The 12,666-nt window shown below is 36.0% G+C and overlaps 1 protein-coding gene across 1 annotated transcript in view; it reads left to right on the top strand.

The window, feature by feature from the left end:
* The window catches only part of LOC111053004 (tachykinins), a 267,422-nt gene that overhangs the window by 62,933 nt on the left and 191,823 nt on the right, over positions 1-12,666 (top strand). The window contains exon 2 of the mRNA XM_022339832.2: positions 10,237-10,281. The gene's annotated coding sequence lies outside the window, so the exon portion shown is untranslated. The remainder of the gene's footprint in view (positions 1-10,236; positions 10,282-12,666) is intronic.

The raw sequence follows: 12,666 nt of genomic DNA, 5'->3' as shown, positions 1-12,666 counted from the left end.
TAACAGTTGCCAACAGTTTGCAATTGGATAATTACATTTTCTCGAACTTCGAGCTTATTTTCAATTCTAGGTGAAAATGTTACTGGAAATAAATTGTGGAGATTTTCATGCTGAATCTTTTCCACTCTTTGTGTTCCAATTTTTTGTTGAAATTGTATCTGAAGCCTGATAATTGGAAATCTAAAATCGAACTTCGAATAGATGAGGCGGAGCTCCTGAAATTTTTACAGATATGAGACTTGTGGCAGTTGATAGCGCTTATCAATGACTATTTTAGGTATGAATTTAATCAAAATCGTTAGAGCCGTTTTCGAGAAAATCGCGAAAAACTCGGTTTTTGACAACATTTTCTCTATTTTAGCCGCCATCTTGAATTGCATTTGATCAAAATTGTTCGTGTCGGATCCTTATAGTGTGAGGACCTCAAGTTCCAAATTCAAGTCATTCCGTTGAATGGGAGATGAGATATCGTGTACACAGACGCACATACACTCATACACACACACACACATACAGACCAATACCCAAAAACCACTTTTTTGGACTCAGGGGACCTTGAAACGTATAGAAATTCAGAAATTGGGGTACCTTGATTTTTTTCGGAAAGCAATACTTTCCTTACCTATGGTAATAGGGCAAGGAAAGTAAAAACTTTTCAATGATTGGATGTGAGAGTATATGTGAACCTTCAAATTTTCTCGCTAATATTCTCTCGTTACGTGTGTGAGTCTCTCACGACTGAATTGGATTTCGGCGACATTCAAAAATCGTCACCAGCTTCAAAAGGAATGACAAATCCATCGCAGTGAAGTAGCTTCAAGTGGAGAGACAGACCATTCAGTTGAGGTGTGCCTCCCGACTCCACTCCATATTCCTCATAATCATCATCTCAACTTCCCAATTCGAGAATCCCTCATTCTAAATCCACTCTGCAGCCTTCAATCGTTTTCTATTCAAGAATTCTTTACAGAAATTATCCCTTATTTTTCCTTCTCTATTCTTTATTGATTCATACAATAAGTACATCATCAAAATGATAGTGAGAGAAAAAATAAGGTAACCTTGTGCTATTCCTCTCCCAGATTTGGATAAGGTTACACCATAGTCCGAAATTGGTTCTCTTTTCAATGTGTTATTCATAATATCATTTTCCGAAGGCAGCAATTATTATACCACTGGGATCATCCAATACTATAGTGAGGTCCACGTTATAATGGCAGTAGAGGAAGATAGGAAACAACGTTTCCGACCCTATGTCTTGTCAATGCCTTTTATAGACGGTAGCTGATACAGGCTTACTGTTCATTTTCGTTTAAAATAATCATATTTTACTAGTAGTTCTGTGAACAGCAGACCTCACGCAGTTTTCCCATTCACAAGATTAGTATCTGATGTCACCTGTTCTAGTTGATTCAGTTGAATCATAATTCACTCTTAAAAACTGTTATTTGTTTTCTTTAAGATCAAAAACTCACTTATGTCAATGTACTCAGTTCACGTTTCAATTTGTATCCCATATTATGATAATTCATTCAGTTCCGTGATAATATTTCCATCTGATAACAATAATTCTCAACTATTTTAGAATTATTTTCTTTCAATCAAGAATATTATAATTTCTTCAGCATTATTCAGCTCATTTAATATTTTTCATTTTATTTTCAATCACCTATTGAATTTGTTTTTCAAATGTGAGAATATTGATATTGATGGGTACCCGTCATAAAAAATATTGAAACCCTTCGTTATAGAAATAGAAACGGCCAGACATCTGTAGAATGCATGCAATGAATAATCAAATTGTCAGCTGATTGATTATGAATAATTCCACTATAGTCCGATTGATCCTATCTCCAAAGTAGATGATATAATTATTCTATAGTGGTATCAGAGTATGAAAGAATTCATTTTATTCTCATATTATCATTGAAAAATTGAAAAAAACCTTGTGTTTACATCGACGCGCAGTTGAAAAAGGAATATTCCAGCCAAATCTCATCGAATTCTATTTACGCGTTTGGCCGTAATCGCATAACATACAGACAGACAAAAGAAAATCCGAGTTAAAACATAGACCTCACTACGTTCGGTCAATTAAGCAAGAAGTAATTTGTTTCAATAATGTCATAATGAATTTACATAATCAAGGTTGAATATTCTGTTAAATGATTATAATTCTACATTGTTAACAGATGATCTGGCAACAGATCAAAGCGAGAAAGAGATAGCGCTATCCGTGTTGTTGAACGATAGACAAGGATATCAATACCATTTCTATAAAAAAACTGCCATTATAACATGGACCTCAGTATGGGAACCTTGGGGTCAATAATTTTTGGGACTAGAGGGTTCTGACATAAGAAATAATGGGTCTTTATAGGTAGAATCAGGGGTCTAACAGGTGAATGGACATCATGGTTTCTCCATGGTCATAATTGTACCATGATAAGAGTGTTTTGAACAATATCATGAAATGAATGGAAAGTCTGTGGAAATTATAACTTAGCATTGTTGCCATTTTTACCCCACTCACTATTTCTATTATCACTCAGTTTTCATTTTAACTATCTCACTCCTCAGTCACTCAGGTCAGTTTCTCCAATTGCTTAGCTTTGTCAAATGTATGACAAGGTTGGCAACACCAATGTTAATCGAATACTGTCATTATGAAAAGGACCTCACTGTTATACTATAACTTTTAACCCTTTCCAGCCCAACCCATGAATATAGTAATTATCCAAATTGGGGAGAGGAATAATACAAGGAGTATCCTCAATTTTTCTCTCTCGGTCCTTGTAAAAATAACTACGGTAGTAGTTCTGTGAACAGTCAACCTCGCGCAGTTAAAATTCACTGCCTCCTCTTATACTGTTCATACTGTCTGTATGTCGTGTCGGCAAGATTGATTGATTGAGTACTTTATTTATGTAGATCACAGTATATACTTGCTTATACACTTATATACAATAGCTTACAATACAGCAATATTATAGATGAATTAACATAATATAGACTAAGAAAATAATTATTGAACTGTACATGATATGAAAAAAGCAATTTGTAATAACTATAGATAAAATAGATAATATTGTTATGCATCTACATGAATTGGCGGAGCCTTGGACAAATCAATGTCCATTCTTCCGAAAAAATATTCAAAATATCCTTCCCACTAGCTCTCTACCAAGAGATATCGGTGTGAGAACGGCTAATGGCTGTTGGGGTTGGTGTATCAAAAATGCTAACATTAAAAGCCAAAGACATACTGGCAACAGGCCAGCCCGTGTAGAAAGCAGAGAAAGGTGGAGAGAAAATACTATACTATTTTAGTTATAATCGCCTGCGTCATTGCATGCAATTGATAGTGCATCAAAATTGCAAGCAATTGATAGTTCACACAAAAGCTGATTTTTTACCAAGTTACATTGAGATAATATTATAATAATTGCATGCAATCAATTATCCACTCGACAGCTGATTTATGATGGATAATTCTATAGTCTGATTTTTACGGTGATATTAGCGTTAGAAGGAGACTCCTTTTCCTTCTGTATTATCCTTGAAATGTGAAATTTCGAAACATTTTATATATACATCGACGCGAAATTAAAAAAAAAACATAACTGTCAAATATCATGAAAATCTATTGCCGCGTTTCGCCGCGAATGCGGTTCATATGAATATATAGACATAAAGATGAATGCAAAACCGTCGACTTGAATCTTAGACCTCACTTCGCTCGGTCAATAAATAAATAGATAAAAATCAATATTATCCTCTACCATGTATTTTTCGCCACACTGAACAGAAAGCAGCTGTTTTTCAGTCCCCACGTAGATCTGAAAGACATTGTTTGCAGACGACTCTCGTCTGACGTCAGAACAGGTTTCTTTCCGGCCTAGGCCGGGAAGAGTACCCTTTCCAGCCGCTAACATGGAACTAACAAAGGTGATCAAAGAACAGCTGATCAAAAAACTTTTCATTATTTGTGTTCAATATTCAATAATAAAAACATTCATACTAATATCATCATATTGTCATTTGAAAGAATAAAAAAAAGTATAAACTCAACCTCCCACATAATTGAACATAATCTTTTAGGTTATTTAGACGAATCAGAATGAAAAATAAAAATACTTGGGCAATTTCCTGATATTCAGATTACCTCAGATTTGCTAGAGCTATGACCTTCTCGTTTTGCTTTCAGAAGTGCCTAATAAACAATTATTCTCATATTTATATTTTTTATTTTTCTGTGTTGCGGAAAATAACGTTCTCACCATGAGCAAAAAGGTTTTTCCGGCTCTCAATCTTTTCTAGTCCTCGGCCTACGGCCTCGGACTTGAAAACCGATTTCGAGCCGGAAAAGTCTCATTTTCGGCCCTAGGTGCGAAATATACTATTCCGGCTCTCAATCTTTTCTAGTCCTCGGCCAACGGCCTCGGACTTGAAAACCGATTTCGAGCCGGAAAAATCTCATTTTCTGCTCTAGGTGCGAAATATACTATTCTTTACATGATGGAATTTATAAATTGTTTACTATTTAACACTGAGAATAACCACCCCAAATTGTACCCCAGTTATCACTTATAATGTGTCGTAACAACGAGATAAAGGGTTTCATCTTGTCAAATAAAGGGGCACCTCCCGTGATACTTTATTGGCTATTAAATGTCACCCCATCATCGCTCTTGAGAAAATATTAAAAACAATGTTATTTATAGGGGCTCATTTCTGTCTCCACCTTTTCTGCTCATTTCTGCAACTTTTCGTCTCATTTCAGTCTTTGAATCTATGAGATCAATCTCATGGACTATAGTGAGCTCCACGTTATATCATTGTTCGATTGGCAATGGTATTGCTATCCTTGTCTATCATTCAACAAAGCGGATAGGGCTATCTCTTTCTTGCTTTTCTTTGTTGACAGATCGTCTTTTAACAATGTAGAATTGATAATTGATTAACAAAATATTTCACCTCAATTATGAAATTATAGAAGGAATTTCTTGCTTAATATAATATAATTATTGATTATTTCAAACAAGAATGAACAGTTAAAGATGGAATTAAATAGAGAATGCATTTATTCAAATCTGTAACTGGTTGGCCGCTATGGCTTTGTATAAAATGAGCGCTGCTATCCAGAGATTAACAGTTTGGTGTAAGGGTAAGCATTCCTGACTAGCAATTTGGAGGTACCGGGTTCGATTCCCGGGCTGGCAACTAATTTTTGGATAGTAGTTCTCATCGAATTTCCATCTAGCTGTTAACCCTGTTCTCAATGTCTGCAGTAGCAGAAGTCTTCGGGGTGATTTACAGCATTTATTCAGGATTTTCGTTAAAATAATAATTATGAACAGTTAATATTACAACAATAAACCTGTATCAGCTACCGTCTATAGGCATTGACAAGACACAGGATCGGCAAAGTTTTTCTTCTATCTTTCTCCACTGCTATTATAACGTGGACGTCACTATATCACATTTAACACTAGCTACGTGGCCTTCAAGAAATTATTATAAATTAATTCAAAATATCAAAATTCTTAGACATGCATTAGATCTCAGGATGTTCTCGTTGTAACGCAGTGTAATTGCATGCCTCACTCAGCTGATGAGTTAATGTCATCAACAGGGAAAAACCATGAGGCAAAACGGTGAGGCAATCTACTGTCTTGGCATCCGCCTCACAAATCATTTCCTCACTCGCAAACACTCTCTCTCCGGTGTCGTTTCTCTCACTCTAGCTCACACCGACAAGGTGACATTACTTTCTCTCCGACAACTAGGTGTCGTTTCCCTCTTTCCGACTACAAGGTGTCGTTTCTGTCTTTCTCTTTGTCACTCCCTCTCTGTCTGTCTCATTCTCTCTCACTCACTCTCTGTCACACCGACAAGTTGTTCCTCCCTCACACCCTCGTACCCTCTCAGTCACTCTCCGCCTCCGACAACTAGGTGTAGTTTCTCTCGTTCCGACAACAAGGTGTCGTTTCTCTCTCTCTCTCTCTCGCCGACAAGGTGTCGTGGTAAATGAGGACAAGATTATCTCATCAGTGACGAAGAAATACTTCCATTTTAATAATAAGTCTGCACCTCTCCCTCCCCCCACCACCAAACCTATTCCACGACGCGAAAAAATACGGTTTCAATTAAAAAATGAAACCGCTCTGGCCTGAATCCAGCTATGGTGCGAATAGTGAGTAATGACCTTGTTTAAAATTCTATCACGCTGGTTTTCCCCAGAAACAGGCCTACTCTAATAGGATGGTGAGAGGCCTATCTGGTGGCTTATTTTGGAAATTACTGTTATCACAATGAAATATATTCTTTATGTATTATTCCAGCTTGAATAATTTTTAAACAACATCCAGATTGTGAAGTTAACCATTTTTCAAAGTTTCCTCAACGGGTTTTTAACAACAGATTGAGAAGTTAACCATTTTTCAACGTTTACTCAATGGGTATTTAACAACATCCAGATTGTAAAGTTAACCATTTTTCAATGATAATGAGAAAACATTTTTAATTGTTAATCATTTTTCAATGTTTCCTTAACGTGTTTTTAACAACAGATTGGGTATTTAACAACATCCAGATTGTGAAGTTAACCATTTTTCAATGTTTCCTCAACGGGTTTTTGACAACATCCAGATTGTGAAGTCAACCATTTTTCAACGTTTCCTCAACGGGTTTTCAACAACATCCAGATTGTGGAGATAACCATTTTCCAATGTTTCCTCTACGGGTTTTTGACAACATCCAGATTGTGAAGTTAACCATTTTTCAATGTTTCCTCAACGGGTTTTTAACAACATCCACATTGTGAAGTTAACCATTTTTCAATGTTTCCTCTACGGGTTTTTAACATCATCCAGATTGTGAAGTTAACCATTTTTCAACGTTTCCTCAACGGGTTTTTAACAACAGATTGTGAAGTTAACCATTTTTCAATGTTTCCTCTACGGGTTTTTAACAACATCCAGATTGTGAGGTTAACCATTCTTCAACGTTTCCTCAACGGGATTCTACGAACATCCAGATTGTGAAGTTAACCCTTTTTCAACGTTTCCTCAACGGGTTTTTCCAACGAAGGAAATAGCTTTGATTCAGGTCCATTCACGTTTCTCAAATGTGAAGGTATCACATGTTTTGAAACGTTATTTCAACGTTTTTGTGCTACAGGAATTCAAAGATTATCCACAATTTTTACCTGTCCGATTATACAATTATTTGTTGTGAGGATTTCTGCTCCCCAAAATCTCTTGAGGCAGGAATGAATTTACCAATATTATATGTGAGATATTGCTACAAATATCTTAATAAATAAATACAACAGAATTCACACAACTGTAAATATAACTGTAGACTGTTGACAAAGGTTGACGAAGCAACCGAAAATTTCCGAAAAATAATTTATTTTTTTAAGTGTTTTTAATCTATCTGTATAGTGTGTTTCCTGTTTAAATTAGTGTTAATTAATTGATGAATGTTTTTTCAGAGGGTGTCCGCTCCCCAAATTTGACAAAATTCCTTGAGACAGGAAATATTACCAATATATACATGTAAAGCTGCGTTTACACACCAAAGTTATTAACAAAATGTTGATAACTTAATCCTTATAGATTCTATTAGATTGAACGGAACTTGACAAACACATATGTTCATCATGTGTATGATAAGTTATGTTCAATCTAATAGAATCTATAAGGATTGAGTTATCAACGTTTTGTTAATAACTTTGGTGTAAACGCAGCTTAAGATATTGCTTAGCATCTACATTGTTCCATCTATTGATGTCGTATCCCCCGTATGATACAATCCTCAAACGCTGACCTAGATCTACTGCATATTGGCGCATAAACTTAGGAATTCTAATCTTGCCAGAAATTCAATCAAGCATGGTGTATCAAACTGTGTGTGAGTCCAGTATGTGACCCTTGCACTATGTGCATACGATGAGATGTCACCTGCTGATAACACTATTTAGTATATGCTGCCAAACTATGTTCACATATTAAACTTGAGTTTCCGTATAACGTAAGTGGGCTAATCACTTGCTCGTTCTAGGAAACTGTTCCTTCATATTCAAATACGAAAATTCGACTGCATCAATTGGATATTGATGGAATAATCTATCTATATAAATAAAAGCGAAATGGCACTCACTGACTGACTGACTGACTCACTCACTCACTCGCAGAACTAAAAATCTACCGGACCAAAAACGTTCAAATTTGGTAGGTATGTTCAGTTGGCCCTTTAGAGGCGCACTAAGAAATCTTTTGGCAATATTTTAACTCTAAGGGTGGCTTTTAAGGGTTTAAAGTTCGTCTCTTAGCATGTATATTCTTCTTATTCTCTTAATAATAATAGAAATGTCCATACCATATGTTAACATAGAACTATTATCTAGAGAGAGTACCTCTTCGAAACAGTTGTTAACTACTGGTAACTAAATTAATAATTTTGTCAGGTTGGCATTAAGTTGAGTTGGCTTTGTTAGGTTGGCACCAAGTTGAAGATTGAAATGCACTTATCGCGGAAAAATTGATTGGGCACTGCTACTCCAATCAGAGCTATTCCTGGTAATATTATATTACTAGCCGTCAGGCTCGCTTCGCTCGCCATATCCGTTTAGTTTGGGCCCCCGACTGGATCGTCCTAACATATGATAAAAGTGCTAAAATGGAAAATGCAGGCGAGCGAAGCGAGCCTGCTGATCTCATTCTAGGACGATACAGTCGGGGGTCCAGGGGGCGAAGCATTAGTAATATAATAAAGGAAAGAATAATTATCAGCTGATACGCGTACGGGATAGAAATTCACGAATTTTCCATTAAATCAGACATCAGACAACAGCCATCATCACGTCTGAACTACTGGACTGATTAACTTGGAATTCTACATATAGATTCCCAACTTACCGAGAATAGTTATAGGGCTAATTTGAATTCTTCAATAAATCATTACGTCAAGTTTCCAGTTTGTCATTTTTTTAATTGTTCCATGGAGGAGCACGGGTTATCTGGTAGTGAGAAATAAATATGAATGTGAAAAAGTAAACAAGAAATATGCACGTTATAAGTTAGATAAGTGAACATAGCGAGGGGAATTCAGACCATCAGGAGATGAAGAGGCCCTCGCGTAGCCTTAGGCTAAATTTCTAATACTCTACGTGCTGTTCAATAGTCGGCAAGAAAATTTATGCCTGTCTCTCTGCGAGATCACAATATTCGGAATCTAGGGAATTTCACATCTCCACTGTTTTCCAGTTTTATAAAATCTGTAGAGGTAGATTTGATTCAGGTGCGAAAAATAACAAACTATAGAGAGGTTCACGTTATAGTGGCAGTGTTTGATTGACAACGGTATTGATATTATCCTTGTCTATTATTCAACAAAGGGGATAGCGCTATCTCTTTCTCGCTTCACTCTGTTGCCAGATCGTAAATAGATGATAAATAAATAGGTAGATTGTATTGTCGTAGACCAATATAGGTAATGATTGACAAAGTCATAGTAATGCAATTACAAAATAATAAAGTCAAAGCAATAGTTTAAAGTCACAAAGTAGAATAAATTACATCAAGTAGAATCGAAAAACTCTGTCAAACAATAGAAAGGTCTCAAAACCAGCTACTCAAAATATAATTTTTTAAAAATAACAATATTTTCACAACATTTGATATCCAATGGCAACTTATTGTACATTCTCAAGCCTATGCTGAGCATGGAGAATAAGTTGCCATTGGATATCAAATGTTGTGAAAATATTGTTATTTTTAAAAAAATTATATTTTGAGTAGCTGTTTTTGAGACCTTTCTATTGTTTGACAGAGTTTTTCGATTCTACTTGATGTAATTTATTCTACTTTGTGACTTTAAACTATTGCTTTGACTTTATTATTTTGTAATTGTATTACAAAACGTCTTTTAACAATGTAGAATTGATAATTAATTAGCAAAATATTCTTATATCTTAATTATAAGAATGAGAATGAACAGTAAATATTACATTAATAAACCTAGTATATCAGCTACCGTCTGTAGAAGGCATTGACAAGACAGAGGACCGGCAACGTTTTTCGCCTATCTTTTTCCACTGCCATTATAACGTGGACCTCACTATAGTGATAGTCTACGACTCAAGAAGGATTATGTAATCGACTATCATCGACAATATATTCCACCTTTACAAATTGAATGAAAATTTCAAATTTCAAAAATTTGTTTCAGATTGAAGCTCTACGGTTTTCGACTGACAAGACCATCTTCTAACAGGTGAGTTGAACCCTTCAGAATTTTTTTCAAAATTGGTAATACCCTGATTGTACCCCTTATTCCGTGTGAAGTGCATGAGAAAGTTTTCGGCCAATCAGGAAGCAGTATTCCGACCAATCACAGCTCTACTTCAGCCATTTTATGGGCAGCGTTTCCGCCATTCTGTTCTCTAACTGGAACCAAATTCAGCCAATCAGGTGCAATGTTATCAATCAATCTTAGTGAAGAAACTCTTAACGTGCGTACAGACTTACGCTCTGCTCCGCAACCAAACGTCACTCGAGCAGAGCGATTGATGATCGACCGGGGAGCAAGAGTGGAACGCGAGAAGAGCTAACATCTCCCGTAACGTTCATGATCGGAGCGATTGCGGAGCGGGGGCGGAGCGACTGCGAGGCGATGGAGGAACGAGGGCGGAGCATGCGCGGAGCGGGTTGGAGGCGCGTATATCTGTAGCTTTACTCTCTATTCATCTAATTACAACGGAAATTATTCTGAGACTAAGATTTTGAACTTGAACTAGGAACTTATTCTTCAATTTTGAACCAAGTTTATTCTTGAATTATTCTCAAACGGAGATTAGGAACTCAAACTAGGAACTATTCTTGAACTTTAAACTAAGTTTCATAAGAGTTATCAGTACTTGAAAGTTGAGGAGTTTTATTACAGACTATCAGGTACCTCGTGCTCCCCAAGGGTCTACCTGAAACCTTGACCTACTGAAATCTTGAGGTATTGAAAATAGGCCAATAACCTCTCTCGGTAAATCAAGAATCCATATGCAAAACTCCAAGTAAATCAGTCTAGTAGTTGAGACGTGGTGATGCATCATTCGTGAATTTTTCATCCCGTACATGTATAAGCCTGTTCTTCCCTTCATTACATCATAGACTAGCAGGTAACCCGTGCTCCGCAAGGGTTTATTTAGAAAATTGGCAAACTGAAAACTTGACGTAATAAAATCTTGAAGAATTGAAAATAGGCCTATAATCATCCTCGGTAAATTAAGAATATATATGCCAAACTCCAAGTTAATCAGTCCTGTAGTTCAATCGTGTTAATATATCATTCGTGAATTTCCCATCCCGAAAGTGTATAAGCCGATTCATCCCTTTATTATATTATAGATTAAACAATATATAATATATTGATATATATAATATATATATATATAATATATATATATATATATATATATATATATATATATATATATTATATATATATATATATATATATAAAATTATTCATTTTTTTGTAGCACATAACAGAAAACACATTACAGTTTCATATTTTTGTATATTGGACTGTACATTTTTGTGATCCATATAATCATATAAAAGCGAAATGGCACTCACTCACTGACTGACTCACTCACTCGCAGAACTAAAAATCTACCGGACCAAAAACGTTCAAATTTGGTACGTTGGCCCATTAGAGGCGCACTAAGAAATCTTTTGGCAATATTTCAACTCTAAGGGTGGTTTAAAGTTCGTCTTTAAGCATGTATATTCTTCTTTTTCTCTTAATTATAATTGAAAGATGTCCATACCATTTGTTAATATAGAACTATAATCTGGAGAGAGTACCTCTTCGAAACAGTTGTTAACTGTTAACTAAATTAATAATTTTGTCAGGTTGACATTAAGTTGAGTTGACTTTGTTAGGTTGGCACCAAGTTGAAGACTGAAATGCATTCATCGCGGAAAAATTGATTGGGCACTGCTACTTCAATCAGAGCTATTCCTGGGAATATTATATTACTAGCCATCAGGCTCGCTTCGCTCGCCATATCCGTTTAGCCAGACGTTTAGTCTGGACCCTCGACTGGATCGTCCTAACATATGATCGTTCTACAAATGAATAATGCAGGCGAGAGAAGCGAGCCTGCTGATCTCATTCTTGGACGATCCAGTTGGGGGTCCAGGGCTAGACGGATATGGCGAGCGAAGCGAGCCTGACGGCTAGTTTTTTATAAAAGTGTTTTCATAACTTCATTTGGACTATTTTCATCGAAATTAGGGAGAGAAACGGTTTTGGGTTTTTCCTGTTGATTCTCTCCCAATCATTATTTCAATATTGAGTTTGTAGAATGTAATAAATATTTTAGATTCTAACAGAACGCACAGTAATATTTGAAGTGGAAAGGTTTTGGGAAATCTGCAACTGTTTAATTAAGAATGATGCCTTGAGGACTGTTTTTAATCCTTATATTCTGCAGAAGCGTACGTCGCGAACTTTTTAAACTGTAATCCGGGCTTTACAAAGTTGAAGCTAACGGCGCTTCCATAATAAAGCTACTCATTCTTCGGGTGAACCGTAATTTCAGATGCTTTCAGGGTGGGCCTTATACAATATTCGTCCCGTCTTAATTGGCCCGGAAAA

This window comes from Nilaparvata lugens, chromosome 4, assembly GCF_014356525.2.
Source record: "Nilaparvata lugens isolate BPH chromosome 4, ASM1435652v1, whole genome shotgun sequence".
NCBI classification, from domain to species: Eukaryota; Metazoa; Arthropoda; class Insecta; order Hemiptera; family Delphacidae; genus Nilaparvata; species Nilaparvata lugens.
The sequence above is the reverse complement of the archived record's forward strand: the minus strand, read 5'-3'. Positions and strand labels throughout refer to the sequence as shown.